The sequence below is a fragment of the Macaca fascicularis genome, chromosome 1 (genome assembly GCF_037993035.2).
Source record: "Macaca fascicularis isolate 582-1 chromosome 1, T2T-MFA8v1.1".
Classification (NCBI taxonomy): domain Eukaryota; kingdom Metazoa; phylum Chordata; class Mammalia; order Primates; family Cercopithecidae; genus Macaca; species Macaca fascicularis.
Genome location: NC_088375.1, coordinates 142876029 through 142895011, shown reverse-complemented (window position 1 = coordinate 142895011; position 18983 = coordinate 142876029). Strand labels below are relative to the sequence as shown.

At 43.5% G+C, this 18983-nt stretch overlaps 1 pseudogene; it reads right to left on the bottom strand.

The window, feature by feature from the left end:
• Nucleotides 1-1433: 1433 nt before the first annotated feature.
• LOC123572487 (WD repeat-containing protein 82 pseudogene) lies at nucleotides 1434-3062 on the bottom strand (annotated as a pseudogene).
• Between the last annotated feature and the right edge of the window lie 15921 nt (nucleotides 3063-18983).

Genomic DNA, 18983 nt, shown 5'->3' with positions numbered 1-18983 from the left:
TGGATCTGCAAGGAGTGTTGCCTGCATAAATGTTTGTTTAGGAACTTAGTAAAATGACAGACCACTCTCTCTGCTGTAAGAGGGCCATCAGCCAGCTGCAGCTCATCTCACTCAGGCCAGGCCTGACTAGAGCCCCTTCTTCCTCCAAGAGAAAGCAAGGAAAAGCAGCAAGCAAGCAGACATATCAGGTCAACGGGAGTGATCTACCATTGGCAACGAGGCTTCAAACAAACTGAAAAGGCTCTGGCTCCAGCACCCTATGCCACAGGCCAGACACAGAAGCCATGCAAGAGTGACTATCACACATACACACACATACAGGCACAGAGTACCACCAAGCAAAAAGGGGATAATACTGCAGAGAGGAACCCAAAGTGCAGCTTGAGGAACACAGGGAGTCATCCCGAGACCCTCACTTAGCTGCCATGGAAACAGCAAACACTATAAGCTTTGCTTCATTCGGTCTTCCAAAATGAAAACATTAATAGGGAAGACTCACTAACACTTGTGGCAAACACTGTTAGCAAGAATGCAATCTGTCTCTTGGGCTGCAGGACTCCATCTGCTTCAGCTGAACTCTCAGAAACTACAGATGAGAGCAATATAAGCATACGCACACACATGTATGCATATCTGTATGCAAACAGATGTATTTAAACGAAGGTGCATACACTGTGCTAAAACACAAACAACAGAAATCAAAGGTCATATGTAAAAAGGCTAAATATAACATAACACAGGCCTAGAACTAGCTTTTGGTCGGGAGCTGGGGAAAGGGGTGGTATCATCTAAAGACTATGTACACAATTTGTGGTGGGCAGGCAAAGCATCAGTGTAAACAACTCAGACTCACTTCACAATACTAGCCTACAGCAAAGTGTGATATAGCACATGTACGAAAATAGACTCCCACCTTGCTTCTGTACAAACCAAGCTTGGTAGGCATCCCCAAGAACCGTGAGTTTGTCTTGCTGACAGGGCACGGCACCAGGCTGCTGCTAAACCTTCCAGCCCCAGGAACTCACCCGCTACCCTCCCCTTTCCCTCCCTTTCAGGCCCCTTTCCCACCCAACACCTACAGCCTGAGGCCTGCCTGACCACCTAGCCTCACACAACTAACTGCAGTGACTAACTGCACAGCTTCCTGCGAGCAAGGTCCTTCTGTATTTGTCCCTTTCTCTGACCCCAAGATACAAGAAAACATTTCTGTAAATGTTTGGCACCTAAGAAACATGATGGTTGTGGATAATGCCACAAGTACACAGGGAGACCCAGTAACAAGACATGCAGGGTGAGGGCAAGGGGCACTGAGCTGCCTGAGCATTTCAAAACGAGGACTGTGGCTTCCCATACATTTAGCGGGGTAGGAGAAGGGATGTGCAGAACTGAAGACTTCGCCGGCTCCTCAGCAGCATGTACATTCAAACTGAAGATGCTTGAGAGCCTCACTATACCAAATCGTGAGTCTGGTCACTCCTCTAGCAAAGCTTGGTGCAGTGACAGCTAGAAAAGCCGAGTTCCAATTGAGTCTGCTGCACCAAGAGTCCTTTTGAAGATGCTCAGCAAAGTAATTATTTTCTTTTGAGCAGATGCACAGCACATCCATGGGAAGGCCATGTAAAAGGATGTTCTCCAGCATAGTCAAATAATCCAGTTCCACAATTATCTCAGTCCCCTCTGAGTTTCTTCCTGCTGGCGGCCCTCACTGTACAGAAATAGCCAAGCAGCATCAGGGTCAGTCATCAATGGTGGGCAACCAGAAGGCCATGTTGGAACACACGCTGGCAAAAGTCATGAACTTGGGGTTGAATTGCAAACAGGTAATTGGGCCTGTTTACCATCCAACACAGCTACTTTTAAAATACCTCTCTCTCCATTCCAGACATGGATCTTGCCGTCCTCTGAACCAATCATAATAAACTGAGAGTCCGCAGTAAATGAAGCCTCCAGTGTGACAGCTTTGGTGTTGGCATAACCCCCAAACGTGTGTATCACCACTCCTTTGAATGCACCAGTGAGACCAGTGAAGCTGCGGTTGGTGGAAATGAGGATGAGCTTGCCATCGTTGTTGATTTTAAGTCCTGTCCACTCACAAGTTCGATCATACTGCATCTTAAAGGGAGCAAATGGCCCCTTATCAAAAGAACGAAGGTCATAAAGTTTGACCATTGCAGAGTTGACACCAGCAGCAAAAATTAACCCTTCTGGATCAAAACAACAAACTGGCTTCCCTTTTATATGCATGAGGCCCTGGCAGTTAGGAGACCGGAGATCCCAGGGTCAAATGCTCTTATCAAGAGACGCAGAAATGAAAGTGTCATCCACAGATGACATGGACAAGAGCACTATCCTTTTGCTATGTCCGATACAAGTAAAGTCAGATACTTTCTTTGTTGTCATGCAAGGACAAGTAACGAATAGTATCGTCTGTTTTGTTAGAGCTGTAAACAGCTGTGTTTGCCGCAGGAGTGTATCTGATGAGGCCACGCCGTATTTCTTACTGAAGAGGGTTTTGGTTTGCCCTCCTGGCAGTCACAGAGCACGAAGGAGTCGTCGTCGCTGCTCGAGGTGATCGCCTCGCTGTTGGGGCTGAAATCAAAGCGGTTAATCTTGTCCGAGTTTTCGCAGAACACGTTGGCAATGCTGAAGCTCCGCAGCAGCACGCGGTCGGTCAGCTTCCTGGCGGCGGCTGGGGAAGGCGAGCGGGCGGGCTGCGGAAGGGCCAACCTGGGCGAGGCGGGAGCCGCGGCAGCTAGGGGGAATTCGGCCAACAGTTGGGCCGCCTCCTCCTCTTCCTTCTGCTTGGACGACGGTCTTCCGCCTGGACTGTGGAGCCTCGCCGGCCAACCGTTCGTCCTCACAGCCATGCCACGGGCAACCCGCTCATTGTGTCTGCCATCTTGGGGCGACAGGCAGAAGTCGAGCGGGTCCCAGCGTTTTTTTGTTTGTTTGTTTGTTTTTTTAAGTATTTTTTTAGAGACAGGGTCTTGCTATGTTGCCCAGGCTGGATTAAAACTCCTGGGCTCCGGTGATCCCCCTGCCTCAACCTCCCTAGTACCTGAGATTACAGGTACATGCCATCATGCCCAACTCTGTTATTTTTTTCAAAATGACAAAGCAGGTTTTTGAAAATGATAGTTTTTAAATATTTTCATCCCCCTGCCTCACCCTCCCTAGTACCTGGGATTACAGGTACATGCCACCATACCCAGCTCTGTTATTTTTTTAAAATGACAGGCCGGGTGTGGTGGCTCACACCTGTAATCCCAACACTTTGGGAGGCCGAGGCGGGCGGATCACAAGGTCAGGAGTTCGAGACAACCTGGCCAACATGGTGAAACCCCGTCTCTACTAAAACTACAAAACTTAGCCGGGCTTGGTGGCAGGCGCCTGTAATCCCAGCTACTCCAGAGGCTGAGACAGGAGAATGGATTGAAATCGGAAGGCAGAGGTTGCACTGAGCCAAGATCGGGCCACTGCACTCCAGCCTGAGCAACAAGAGCAAAACTCCGTCTCAGAAAAAAAAGACAAAACAGGTTTTGGAAAATGATAGTTTTAAAATATTTTCATTTAACAAATTAATACCTCTAACACATAATTTACAATGAATTTAGGTATTAAGTTGAGCCACATGAAATTGTTGATATTCAATCATTTTTTTAACCTAGAAAATCAATAATGTCATGTAGTTCAACCTAATACAACCTCATTTTGAGATAAATGTTAGAAGTCTATATTTGAGACCCTGCCTTTAGTGACTATGAGGACCTAGCTAACTGCACTGCTGCCCATCCCAACTCTCCCAATATTGATTATAGCCTTAAGGCTGAGGGCATCCCATCTGTGTGTGTGAATGGGGTCTAAGCCCTCTGACCAAGCAGTGGAGAATGAATACTGGGCTAAAAGAAAACTAAAATCTAGATTTCTAAATTCTAGACAAGCCTATAGTATATATTAAGGACAAGGAGATGTCTGATATATCTTTGTAAGGTTTTCCAAGTACAAATGCTGGAGGCTTCTCTGTTCCTAAGTTCCCAAGAAGAAAATGCAGCAGTGCCTGATGCCTAGTGGGCCTAGAGAAATATTAACTAACTGGCTCATTTTCTGCTTCACTCAACTGATTTTCTCCTCACTCTCTACTGCTAAAGATGAGACAGGTTCTGTTTTACTCATTCTCCCCAGCTTCAACAGTGAAAACAATGTTAAACAACTCCAGGGTCTTTCCTTTCCCTTTCGCTCTGCTCTCAAACATACACCATCCTCCCTCCTTAATTTCCTTTTCCACTTGCTTCTCCAGCCTTCCCTTTCGTTACATCCTTTTTGCCTCTGCCTCCTCCTGTGCCTCTGGTAACCACTGGGTAGTCAATGAAGAAGCCAGTGTGTTCCCCTACTGCCACATCATATCCTAAGCTCATCTTCCCTGACCTTGAGAGGGCATGAGGTGCATCTTGGTGCTCTCAATAAACCAAAGTTGTTTTAATAAGCCCAGTGAGACTAAGATGTTTAAATTCTTCTTCTCACTCTCATCACCGCAATGTGAGATGGATCCAGATATGTTGCAACAGCATAGCCTTGGGCCAGCAGCTCTTGAGTTATAAAATGTTGCAGCAAACTCTCCTTGCATAGCAATGTTATCACCCAAGAACTTCCTTTTTTCCTTCCCAGATACCATGTTTATACCATCCATCCAAGCAGGAGCTTAGCAGTGGCACATGAGTCCACTGAACCTAATGCTTCCCTAATTGCACAATTAAGAGGTGGCAGACATTTGAATTGGCAGCTGCACTGCAGTAGGTGGAAATAAGAACATTGTGTTCCTTTGCATGTGAAATAATGTATGGTTTTTCCAGCATATGATGAAGTTGCAATAAGAAGGAAAATCTGGACTTTAGCTTTTTGGTTTTCCTCTGGATATAAATTTTAGAGAATCTCTCCATGCTGTAAAACCTTGTAGCACTTCGTATCTGTTGTGGAACATCATTCCCTTTATCCTGCCTCTCAATGTCATGATTTGTATGCCTGTCTTATCTTTGAGCAGCTGTCAGGTCTTACCAGTTTTCACATTCCACCCTCATCCCTTTATCCACCCAATGTCTAGCATAAGTCCTTTGAATGCACAGAGTTAGCATTCAGTGACTATTTATTGAACTATTAAAGTTGCTTTGCTTTGGAGCTGTTTTTGTCTAACCCTTCCACTGCTCCATTTTATTTAGAAGGACTTAGGATTTAATATATTAGAAAGATGGCTGTAAGGGATTCAAATTGTCAGGTCTCAATGGTTGCATTTTCTTTGGGAAACTCTTAATACAAAGGAGTGGTCCCCAGTGATCACATCAGTGTTCTGAGACTCTACCTTGTCTCCCAAACACATCCTACCATAGCTGATTGATTCAGGGGATATACATAACAGGATGGGTCCATTGTCACTTCCAGATATTTAAAACCTTAAGGGAATGCGCTTGAGCTGAGTTCTAGTAAAGACTTGGATCCTGAGGGAAGATTCAAAGGCTTATCACTAGAGCTGCCCTTGTTCCCACTTCACCTGAGATCTGGTCTTTCTGCTCCTCCTTAAATCCTTTGAACTGCCCCAGCATCCTTCTGGAAAATCCCTTTTGTTCTCAAGTTGACTAAGATCCGTTTCTGTTGCACACCCTCAGTTGACCTAAGCCAACAGAATGATTGGAAAGGGCACAAAGAAAGCCTGCTGGGCTTCGAGCCTGATGCCGCCTTCGACTTGTTGTGTGATATAGTATAAGTCATAAACCAATCTGAACCTCACACACTCATCTTTAAGTCTATATTATCACCAGAGATTCAAGACAATGCCAGCAAGAATATATTGAAAGATGGATGGAATTGTAAGATGCAGATGTGGCAGAGAAAGTTTATTGTGGGAACAAGGAACGGCACAGGAAAAGACATGGGCATAGGAAAGCAGGGGCCTGTTTGGGAAGCAGAAGGAACCCCTCTGGAGCATAGGGTTTCTTGTTTTAAAACGTAGTTAATTGTTTTATTATTATTATTTAGGTATAGCAAGGCCAGCAGACTAGATGACTGTTATCAAAAAGATAGTTATACTCACAGATGCCAAGAGAAGCAGACATGCCACACCACAGGGGCCCACTCAGGGAAGCACCAGAGTCCATCAGGAGGCAGAAGGAAAGGAGAAAACATGAGCAAGAGCCTTTATGGTGGTTTCCAAGGGAAAGAATGGGCAAGGCAGATTAAGCAGATTAAGGATTGACTAATTTGAATAATTTCAGCTATTTCAGGGGCATAGGGACTACTCCTAGTTGTCTGCTAACTGGCCATGGAGTGATTAGGGCAGGGGATTATAGTCCTAAGTATGACAGCCCAATAGAGAAGGTATTTGCAGGTGTGGGCTCTGGATTGGGTGGTTTGCCTTTGAAAGGTATGCTCAAGGGCAAGTTGTTTATGGTCTCTAGGAATGGGCTAGCTCTGGAAGGGGCAGCGACTCCAGGGTCTGCAAGGCGCCAGATGTCAAAGCATTAAAATACAAAAAATAAATAACATGGTTAATACATCCCTGTAGCAAGACTAGAAGGAGGAAATAGAAGCTGAGTCTAGATCATAAGGGACCACAGATGTTAAACTAAGGAGTTTGGTTTTCATTCTGCAAATAATGTTCTGCACACCCTGAAGAATTCTGAGCAGAGGAATAATATAAGAGCTGTATATTAGGAATACTACTCTGGTGTCTTTGGACAGGATGGGGTAGCTTTAAGGGCCAGATCAACAGATCCCAGTAAATACTGGATGTGGGGTTGAGGGAAAGATAGGAATAAAAACCAACTTCAATATTTCAAGCCTTTGTAACTGTAGGATAGTGCTACTACTAACAGATGCAGGTGTCTGAGAAGAAGACATCTCTAACAGGAAACTTAAGAGGTAAGTGGGCAGAAATGATGAGTTGTGCTTCAGAGATGTTGATGCGACCACGTCCAACAGGAGTTCTCGTATAGTGTTGCTTGTGTGATTATCTGGCATTGTATGTGTCTCGACTCCCCAAACCGTCAGAAGAACCTCAAAGGACTTGTATCTTATTGTCTTTGTCCCTCCCTCATATCTAGTGCAGTGCCTCATTCCTCTGGTCCTTGTCAAGTTCCTTCACAAGGCTAGCACAGGCTATTTCGCAGGGGGCGCATCTACCAGAATTTGTCCATATGAAAGAGGAACCACTCTGGGCATTCTGACTGCCAGGCTGGGGTCTAAAGATGTCATGAGTTTACACACTCAGGACATGGATGAGACGTAACTCTAGTAAGCCATGGTTTCCTCATACTAAATAAAACCCTTTCTGAATGTTATTTAAGATCTTTTCCAGTGCTAAAATTCTGTAAATAATTTCTGAGATTTTGTAATGCTAGAAAGGTGCCTAGAGCTACCTAACAGATCAAGGAAATTGACTACCCTTGTTTCGTCAATATCAAGTTTAGGCAACCTCTTTCATCTTGACTCTTACTAAACCTTGTTGACCTAAGAAACAATTAATTCTAAAGGTATTAAAGTCTCTCTATTCTTTCCCCATCCTCTTAACCTTGTTCTTTCCTTATGTCCAACACAAGGAACCCCCACCAAGTTGGCTTATCTACTGGGGTGAGTAGGTCCCAATTTATGCTTCAAACACAACAGGCAGATGTCAATCACTGAACCAATTCAGGACTTCTTTGGAGTATCCTAATTATACTACAAGAACGTGGATATGAGTGGGCCATAAATGGCAAAGAAACATGCATGCAAAATGTAAAGTGGTATGAAGAAGAAAACAGTCAGAAGAAGGAAGGGGGAAAGGAAGTCACAGCTACTAAGGGTCTTCCATACATGGCCCTCTACTAGATTTCCTGGGTCCTCTTGTTAACCACTCCCATAGTGCTTTGAACTTCAATTTTAACATCATCAGTGTTGTAAACATATTCAATATCTCTCTTCCTGTTAGAATGTATGCTCCAAGGAGACAGAGACTATACAATGTCTGTCTTATTTACGTCTCTATTCTGGTTCCTCCCAGAGTTCCAGGCAAATGGTGGTGGCTGGGTATTACATGAATAATTGAATAAACACATTTAATCCTACAGTGCTGCAAAGTAACAATATAACAATATCACAATTTACAGAAGTTCAGGCTCAGAGGGATATAGTGACTTGCCTGTGGTCACATGACTAGAAAGTTGAAAAATCTGAAGACTGAAAGTGGGTACCTGGAGCCAGACTCCTTCGATTCCCCTGCAAGACCCTCATGAAAACTCTCCCATGCAGTGTCACAGTCACGTTCTGTGTTTGTTCTTTGTAACAGAAATGGGCCACAGCTAACTTAAGCAAAACAGTTTAATGGATGATATCAGGGGTTCACAGAATGGAAGAACAGTTAAGAAACTGGGGCAGAGCTGAGATTTCAGGAGCAGGAGTAAGTAAAGGTTGAATGAGGTCCATGGAATGAGGTCTTCTCCAACAGGTTTTTTCCATTCTTTCTCTTCACTCGGCTCAATTCAGAGTCCAGGAGAGAGAAATTAATTGGCTAAAGGAGGCCAGAATGCCTTATTGACAACCCCACCAAGACTGTATGTAATGGGGAAGAAGAAATTCCCCCCAAATAATCCAAGTGATCTTACCAGAAAAAAGTGGGAGTGTGTGCTAGGCATCCAAAAAAATAGCAGTGTCCACTACAAACTGCTACATGGAGACTTCCAGCATCCTGAACCAGAAATAAGTCCCCTTGTCAAGCTGCTGCTTTCCCTGTCCACCTCTAGGAGGTGTTCGTGGAGGATGGAGGGATAAATGGGGATCTCTCACAGTGCCATCCTTGAATGCCAGCAGGGCTTCTCCTTAGAAGTTTCTAAAGTGTTGAAGAAAGTGAGAACTCACTTGTCTCCCATCCAACACCCACCCTCCCCCCAGCTGACCTGATGAGGCTGTTTTTTCGTTGTTGCTTCTGTTTTTGTTCACACCTTCCTGTGGGATCATTTCAAACCCCTATTTCCTGATGACCCAACATCCTTCTGCAATCAACTAGCAGGGGGTGAAGCTGCCAAAACCTCAGGTAGCAGCCCTGTTGGGCACTGTTTTCAGCAACATCCTGTGCTCACAACTTTCCAGCTCAGCTCTAAATGCCAATTTTGGTTTGTGAAAATTTCCATGGCCCCCTGCTAAGCTACTCTTCTCATATCCCAGTTCACAGGTACAGAGATGTTGGCCTCTCATGCTGGGTCCCAGCCACCACCCTGTCCTCTGTGCCATCATTACCTTATACCCGGCATTTTTTTATGTTGGTAATATGCTCTGACTTCTGAAGCATCCCAACAACACCTTTCGGGAGGGGGACATATCTAGGAACCCCTAGATATGGAACCCTTTTATAGTCACACAGTGTAATGGTGGCAGAACCAGTACTGGAAACCAAGGTTTTTGGCCACGGTTCCAGCCTTCTTCACTAATAAGGCCGCTTATTCAGTTCAGTGAGAGGCTTATAATTCTTCTATAGTACACCCAGAGAACCACAATTCTTCAGTTACAACAAAGCTCTGAATTTTCTGTCGAAGTAATTGGTTTCAGAACTTTCCCTCACATCCCATACATCACTTCTATATACATTATTTTTATATTTTTAATTAATATTTTTTCTTTTTTTCTTAGAGACAAGGTCTTGCTCTGTCACCCAGGCTGGAGTGCAGTGGCCCAATCATAGTTCACTGCAGCCTCAAACTCCTGTCTTCAACTGACCCTCCCACCTCAGCATCCCAAATAGCTGGAACTATAGGTGCCACCATGCCTGGCTAATTTTTTATTTTTTCTAGAATCAGGGTCTTGCTATGTGGCCCAAGCTGGTCTTCAATTCCTGGCCTCAAGCAATCCTCCTACCTAGGTCTCCCAAAGTGCTGGGATTACAGGCATGAGCTACTGCACCCAGCCAATATACATATTATTTTTAGTGGTACAACTACCTTGAGATTTACCATTAGCCTCATTTCAGAGGGAAAAACTGAGGCTTAAAGAGGGTAATTTGTCTCAAGTACATATAGTTAGTAAGTAGTAGAACCAAGATTCAAACCTAGCATGCTGGCTCCAGAGCCCCTGTGTTTTTTCATTGCACTTAAAATCATTACTATCTCGCATAGGTGTTTTCTGTCCTCCTATAACCACACACACACACACACACACACACACACACACACACACACACCATCCTCTCCCCAAGGACCTATCTAGCAGTCTCTCTGTCATTTGTTTTAACAGCTTTCTTGAAGTATAGTTTACATACCATAAAATTTACCTATTATAAGGGTACAGTTTGATTTTAAGTAAATTTATACACTTGTACAATAATCACAATTACAATAATAATTCAACTTTAGAATACTTCTATATTTTGCCTTTTCTAGAAATTTCACATAAATGAAATTATACAAAACATTTTTTATCTCTGACTTTTTCTACTTAACATGTTTTTGAAATTCATCCATATTGTTGCATGTATCAGCAGTTCATTCCTTTTTATTGCCAAGTAGTAGTCCATTGTGTGAATATACCACATGTCCACAGCTAATGGACATTTGGATTATTTCCAGCTTGGGCTAGTATGTATAACATGGCTATGAACATTTGCATATAAGTCTTTGTGTGAATCTGTGCCTTCATTTCTCTTGGGTAGATACTTAGGAGTTTAATTGCTGGGTCATATAAAAAATATATGTTTAACATTTTGAGAAACTTCCAAACAATTGTCTAAATCAGCTATACCATTCTATGGTTTCAATTTCGCCACATCCTTGCTGACACTTGATATTGTCAGTGGATATTAATAGTTCATTATAGTTTTAATTTGAATTTCTCTAATGAGTAATGATGTCGAACATCTTTTTATATGCTTATTGACCATTCATATGTCTGCTTTGGTGCAATATCTATTCAAATCTTGCTCATTAAAAAAAATCAGTTTGTCTTACTCAATTCTTTATATTTTCTGAATATAAATACCTTATCAGGTATATGATTTGCAAATATTTTATTCAAATCTGTGACTTGTCTTTCCATTTTCTCAATGGTATCTTCTGAAAAAACAAAAGTTTTAAATTTTGATAAAGTTGAATTTATTACTTTTTTTAAGGATCATGTTTTTGATATCACGTCTAAGAAACCTTTGCCCTAATCCATGTTTCTCCTATGATTTCTTCTGGGAATTTTATAGTTTAACTCTTACATTTAAGCTGTGATTCATTTTTAGTTAATTTTTGCATATGGTTGTTGTGAGGTCAGAATGTAAGTTAATTTTTTTTTTTTTTTTTTTTTGCACAGGAATATCCATTGCTCCAGCATCATTTATTGATGACTATTGAATTTGACACCCTTGTCAAAAATCAATAGACCATAAATGTAAGAGTTTATTTCTGGAATCTACTCTGTTCTATTGATGTATATGCCTATCTTTAAGTCAATACCACACTATTTTGATCACTGTAGCTTTATTTTTTAAATCCTCCAACTTTGTTCTTTTTCAAAGTTGTTTTGATTTCTCTAGGTCCTTTGCATTTTCATATAAATTTTAGTATCAGCTTGTCAAGTCCTATTTTGATATGGGTTGAGCTGAAACTATAGTTTAACTTGGGGACAACTGCTATCTTAACAATATTGAATCTTCCGATCCATGAACATTGTGTGTCTCTCCATTTGTTTAGATCTTTTTATATTTTTCTCAGCAATGCTTTGAGGTTTTCAGTATATAGATCTTCTACTTCTTTTGTTAAAATTAGTCCTAAGTATTTTATTCTTTTTATGCTATTATGAGTGGAATTGTTTTCTTAACTTCATTTTGGACTGTTTGTTGTAGTGTATCCTGCAACTTAGTTTGCTTATTCATTCTAGTAGATTTTTATAGATTTCTTAAGCTTTTCTACATACAAAATCATGCCACCTGTAATAAGGACAATTTTACTTCTTCCTGTTTCAGTCTGCATGTCTTTAATGTCTTTTCTTGCCCTTTTGCACTGGCTAGGATCTCCTGTATAAAGCTAAATAGAAATAGTGAGAGCAAACATTCTTGACTTTTTCTGCTCTGTCCTTTGCTCTGTTTTCAAAGGGAAGCCTGATGCTTCTTGCAGAGAAGGAGAAGGTAAAGCTTTTCTGCTTCCTTAGGGGGTCTCTTCAGTATCTCCTCCTGCTTTCTTGCCTAAAAGACTTATGAAACTCATAAGATACCATCTCTCTCTCTCTCTCAGAGGTCCCTCTGGAGCAGCCTCATCCTCAGCACCAGAGTTTTAGTACCTCGGAGGAGTAGCACTTGCTTTTTGGCCCCTTCCATGGGGATTCAGTGAGAAGGAATTAAACATTAACTAAAATGTTTGGAACTCTGATGAAAGATCTTCCCAAACCCCAAAAGGAGCTGAGAATGAGTCTCAGGAGAAAACCCTGACAGCTGAGACCTTCCTAGGCACTGTGGGGTTCTGCACTTAGCCCCTATCTCTACACTCCAGCTGCCTGTGCTCTCTTTTCTCCCGTGCTCTTCAGAGCACCTGCTACACTCCAAACAGTCTAATCCCTCTAAAACCTCATAAACCCACCGTGCTCATCTCCCGGGCTTTGGCTATGCTGCCCCTTCCCTCCTGGAATGCCTTCCCACTTTCCTGTGCTTGTCCATATCCTGCCCATCATTCAGCACCTTACTCCAGTTCTTCCTCTTCCACAGAGCTCTTCCTGATCATTCTGGCCCTAAGAGATAGCTCTACAGCTGTACTCTGACTGCCACCCAATTTAGCACATGATCACAGCGGGTTTGTACCATGTAATTAGTATAGGTTTTCCCTGGCCACTTGGATGTAAGAAACTTCGCATTTATTTGTTCTACATTATGATCTCTGGCTTGGCGCTAGCCACGAACACAATGAGAAATCTAGTATCAGCCACTAACAGGGACGCCCCCTCCTTTCTGAGGTTCCTGCAGTGGCTGTTGGGGCTGGCCTTTCTTTCAGCACACTATTATCACTGACAGGTTATTCACTCTTTATGCCCCAAAGCCGATTAGGTAGCCAGTGCCGCTATGCTGAACCCAGTGCGACTTCTCAGCAAATCCTTGTTGTGCTGAGTCCCCCTCCTGCTACCCTCCCAGGACCTGTTCTTTGTACCTCTCCGCACCGCGCAGTTTTCCAGTGCTCCTCGACTCCTCGCAGGGCCGGGCAGTAGCCACTCCGGATTGCCTAGCCTTGCCCCTTCGTGATCATGGAAGTGGGCGGGGAGCGTGGTGAGCTGGTGTGGCTGGAGCGAGAGAACCCCGAGGCCCGGAGCGGAAGTCAGCACCCACCCCCATGCCACGTCCCTGGCAGTCCCGGCCTTCCCCTTCCGGGGGCCGCCCTGAGGCCTCGGGCAACCTCATCCACGGCCCTGGAGCCCACCATGTCCCACGGTTCGCGTTTTTCCTCCTGGAGACTGCATGCCTGTCTTTCCGCTTTGCCAGTGTCCTTCGCACGCGGAGGGCCCTGAATTACAGAAGTCGCTTTTCTCCAGTCAGTTCAAGCCAGCCTGGCCGAGTCCTTCATTCTCCTTTGTCAACGAGGCCAAGACTCAGTTGTTCACCCAACTGTGTCTTGCTGGGGGGCAGCCCTTTTCCTGCCCTTCCCTTCTGTCTCAGAAGCCCCAAGTGTGCCTTTCCCCGACCCTGCTCTGAGCGCATGGAAAATCTGCTTCGGTCGCAGATCTCGAGTCGTTGGCCTCCCCTCATTTCTGTCTTTCGCTTCTGCCCGCGTGGGGCCACTTTGGTATAGGTGGGAATGAAGCCGGGGAGGGAGGAGTAGATGGGAACAGTTTGCAGCTGGCAGCTCGCTGATTGAGTGTTATTTTACTGCTGGGCCGAAATGACCGCGGTAGTGCTCCCGGGGAGGCCTCTATAGCTCCATGCACGATGTGTCGTGGACCCATCCAGTGCTGGCCCCGTGCAGGAGCACAGGTTGCGGTCTGGTCGCTGCCCTGGGAGCTCAACATCGGAGCTGTCAGAGGAGAGTGCCCTGTGAGTGCGTGAGAAATGGAGGTATTTCTTTCCAGGATTTACCACCCGATGTATTTTCAGGGAGAATCTTCCTAGGTACCTCCACTTCTCAGTCCCTCAACTCAACAGCCTCCACCCATTTCCACGAATCCGCTGGATTTGCTCTTGCAAAACACGGTGTGGAACTGACTTCTAACTGGAAGCCTTTCTTTTCCAACCCCATCCACTGCAATTCTTCTGTTTTCAGCACTCTAGGGTTCTGTTTGATTTGTGTGTGTGTGTGTGTGTGTGTGTGTGTGTGTGTGTGTGTGTGTGTGTGTGTGTTTAGCTCGGGCTTTGAAAGAATCTGAAATCTTATCCTTTAATTTCAAATCCCCTAAAGCCAGAGAGTGCATCTTTCCCTGTCCCACACAGTGCCTAGTTCAGTTCTTGTCCCACAGTATATTAACCAACTGCCACAAAGTCTCATGTATGCCACACAACTAAACACCAGGACGTCTGAAGGAAAAACTCTAGAGTGGCCCTTTGGAGCAGGAAGAGCTGCTACACTCCCAATGCCATCTGAGAACTGCCAGGTCCCATGATGCCTTCTCTTGTGTGTAGACTGAGATGTTTTCATTAAGGGTAACACGGTGATTTTCTGTTTGTGCTCCCTTAATCAAAAAACAAAAAAAGATTTGGTGGGAAAGGCAGATGGAAGTTCTTGAAGGGGGTTACTTCAGAGCAGGCCTTTCTGAGCCCCCTTGAGGCACACCGTGTGTGTGTGTGTGTGTGTGTGTGTGTGTGTGTGTGTGTGTGTCTGGGACCCCAGAGTCAATCCAGATGATGCTTATATAGTTACATTTGAGAACCAATGGTAGGTAGATCTTTGCTACTCTAGTCCTCAGGCAAACAGCATCAGTCTCACCTGGGAGATTTTAAGAAATGCAGAATCTCAGGACCCAGCCAGACCTACTGAATAGGAGTCTGCATTTTAACAAGGTCTCTAGATGATTGGTATATACATGAAAGTGCAAGAATCACTGCTTTATTAATGACTGCTCTGGGACACAAGCTTAAACTTAGGCAACATAGACCTCTGGTCACCCATCCTATCAGGGAGATCGATGGTAGGTGGTGGGCTAGGGAGAGGGTGAGAGGAAATCTGAGCAGCCACAGATCTCAGGTCCTCTCCCTCCCAAACTGGGCCCTGATTTAGAAATATGATCTCAAGAGCCTATCTTTCTGTCCCCAGTTTTCACTGTAGACAACTTTCTAATAATTGAACTGTCTGTTCTGCCTGTTAGTTGCCTTTGTTATTATCGTAATCATTAGTGGTTGCTGGAAGTGGGGCAGGGTGTGTTTAGGCGAGCAGGGGGGAGTGTTAATGAGCCCATGGGTCTGATGTGATGAGGAGATCCCTGGTGCCTATCACAACCCTGTGCTTTTATCGCATGCTCACCTACACACCCTCCACCCCTGAAGAGGTTTCCCCCGGCCCCCTGCCCAGTAACTTACTTACTATGAATATTCCGTTTCTATATCCTGTTTCTGCTTTTACTAGTTCTTGATATTTTGACTTTGCATCCTGTTCCAGACCCTTAGCCTGCTCCCTAGCCTCTAATCTGACTCTTCCATTAACTGTCAAACCTTCAACAGATAATTCCTTTAGCATCAGCTCTGCACACTAGTAAGTGCCGAAGATTCAAGGTGAACCCAAGACACAATCCCTGCCTCATGGGGTTTACAGCGTTGTGTGGACATCCATCATTCACTTAGTCCTCACTGCACCAGGGACTGCACTAAATGCTTCACTTATATAATCTCACTTTCCTCAGTCGTAACTGTCAGGTTGTCCCCACTTCATAGATGAAGAAGCCATGGCTCAAAGACATAAATAATTTTCCCAGGGTCATAGCTAATTGGTGGCACAGGCAGGAGGATTTAAGCCTAAGCCTGATTGCCTCAAAAATGTCTGAAACCACTCTATAAAAGACTGTTCTTCATCACTGTATCTCTGATGCCCAAGACAGTGCCTGGTATGTATCACACAATCAACATTTGTGGAAGGAAGGAAGGATATTGTTTTGAACCATCTCTTGGGCTCCACCCTTCAACCACAGAACCACCTCAAACCCAGCCCTGAGGTTTCTCAACACCTCTGGGCACCACATCTTCCTGCCTCACAGACCCGTCAGCCCCCACCCTACATCTGAGGCCCTCCCTAATTTATCCCTGCCTCTTAGGGGCAGTCAGCCAGACCAAGAAACCCTTCTTCATCTTGTCTGAGTATAATACATATAAAGTTTATCCAAGCTTTCTACCTAGAAAACACACACACACATCCTGAAGCTTTATAATTTACACAGCAGTAATAAGAATGTTGAAGGAATTTAAGTAGATGGATGTGGCACAACCTTAGCTCTCCTGATGTTTTACAGACTGCCACACTATATACCAGCCGCCTCCCACAATGGCTGTGAGGTGAGAACACACCCTTCTTCCAAACTACTTCACACTGCCTCCTCAGCATAAATATAAGATTTTCCCTTTTCTATTCCTCTTAAGAGAAGAAGTATAATATAGGCCAGAGAAAAAATATAATATAGGCCACAGAGACTGACTTAAGTTTCTTGTGGTGCAGATGAGAATTTGATTATATTGTGACATTTCTCTTTTCTGTAACAGGGTGGACCACAGTGAAATAAAGTCCTAAAATGTATGAAAACTGTTTAGACCACCTAAATTAGAATCCTTCATTTGCTAGGCCTTTCAGAAAGCTTTCTCAGGACTTCAAAATACATGGTAGGGATTAATTCCATTTTACAGACCAGCAAACTGAGACAGAAGGTGAGGGAGGGAATTGGAATCATGCGAATGGTTACGGCAGGCTGCAGGGCACAGAGACTTTGGCACGCTTTACTCTTTCCACTATACCACATACTGTCTCCCGAATTGAACATTTTGATCTTCTTCATTATAAAATGACTCAGATAAAATACATCTATATGTTTTCTTATTTCTCGCTTTTTTTTTTTTTTTTTTTTTTTTTTGCCACTCTAGAACTGTAAGCATTTCTCAGACGTTCACAATGGGAAGTTTGAATGTTAAAGTTGGAGAGATTGTGGTTAATAGCTTGAATTTTAGAGTCAGGAAAACCTGTTTGTACTCAGGCAAGGTAACTGATATGGTTTGGATCTGTCCCCACCAAATCTCATGTCGCGATGTAATCCCCAGTGTTGGAAGTGGGGCCTGGTGGGAGGTGATTGGATCATGGGGGTGGTCCTTCATGAATGATTTAGCACCATCTCCTGGTGCTGTTCTCATGATAGTGAGTGAGTTCTCACAAGTTCTGGTTGTTTACAAGTGTACAGCATCTCCCCGCTTCTTTCTCGCTCCTGCTCCCACCATGTAAGACAGGTCTGCTTCCCTTTTGCCTTCAACCATGATTGTAAGTTACCTGAGGCCTCCCCAGGAGCCGAGCAGATGCCAGCATCATGCTTCCTGTACAACCTGCAGAACCGTGAGCCAATTAAACATTTTTTCTTTATAAATTACCCAGTCTCAGATATTTCTTTACAGCAGTATTAGAATGGACTAACACAGTAATTAACCTCAGTTTTCTGACAGGTAGCTAGAAATTACTAATACGTCCCCCAGTGGCACATGTTCCAAGGAATTAAATGAGATGATCTATGATAAGCACTTGGCAGAGTACCTGGCACATAGTAAGCACTAAATAAATGTTAGTTCTTGTAATTGTTACTAGAACTATTATGTGAATCCCTCAGTTTCTCTGAAGAATCCTCCTTGTTTTGTGTCCAGCAATACTTGACCTTTACAGCCTTTATCCAGGCAATTTTTGTCTTTTTTTTTTTTTCTTGACCTATTTTCTGGCTATAGCTTCTAGTTTCAAGATTGTAACCACATCCGTTTAGTCTTTACACTTATTTCAGACATGATACTTAAACAGATTTTAGTTGATTTTCTGAAGATAATATTAAGTCACGGAACAGACCCCCTACATGCTCTTAAAATCTGATAACTCAGTTCTAAAACGCACATGCCTCAGGGTCCAGAGAAGTTAGATCAGGTAGTGGAGGCCCAAGCGCAAGAATTCATATTTCTTTTGAAAAGAGAGTTTGCTTGCTTTAGCTTCTAAAGCAATAATTGCATTTAGGGCATCAAACGCTTTGAGACATATTGCAATAAAGGGGTTTAGTGTATACAAATTCCATTATATCAAAACTGTGTTCACCCCTGGGATTTCGTTGAGTCTAAAAAAGGTATTCTCCAGAAACAGACCTGCTCCCATGTGACCACTCGAGCAAATTTAATTATAAAAGAGTCAAGATATTGATGCCAATTGACATTGGTTTTTCTCTGATGCAGAATGACAAATACGGCCATCTTCTAGTTCTCATTTGAGACACATCCCAACTTGGTCATTCAGTATATTTACAAATCTATCTCAAAACAAAACGTTTGCTTTTTAATTCTCTTTTGGCCTCCTGGGATTATTTATTTATTCAACAAACATTTATGGAGCTCCTACTATGTGCTAGCTACTTGGCAACATGCTAGAGAGAGAGGTGAACAAAGTACTCCTTCGAAGCCCTATTCTAGTGAAGGGAGATGGCCAATAATCAAACAAACAAAATTCATAAACAAGAAAAGTATCAGAGAGTGGGAAGCACTACACAGAGAATTAGAATAGGGAGATTCAACAGAGAGTAACTGGATGACTTCTTTATATCAAGCTGTCAGAAAGGTTCTCTGAGGAAGCAACATTTAAGCAGAGACACGTTTAACGTTTGAGCAGAAGAGGCTTCCTGGAAGAGGAAAAATTCTGGATCCAAGGTTCTAGGACTTGAATAAACTTGACATTCTGTCTCTGATCTCCTCTATGTTACCTCATTAAATTGTGAACTTCAGAAGGTCAAGAACTGGATGATCCATTTTTGTGATTAGGAAGTGATTCCTTCAATGAACCGACTACCTACATTCTTGTTAG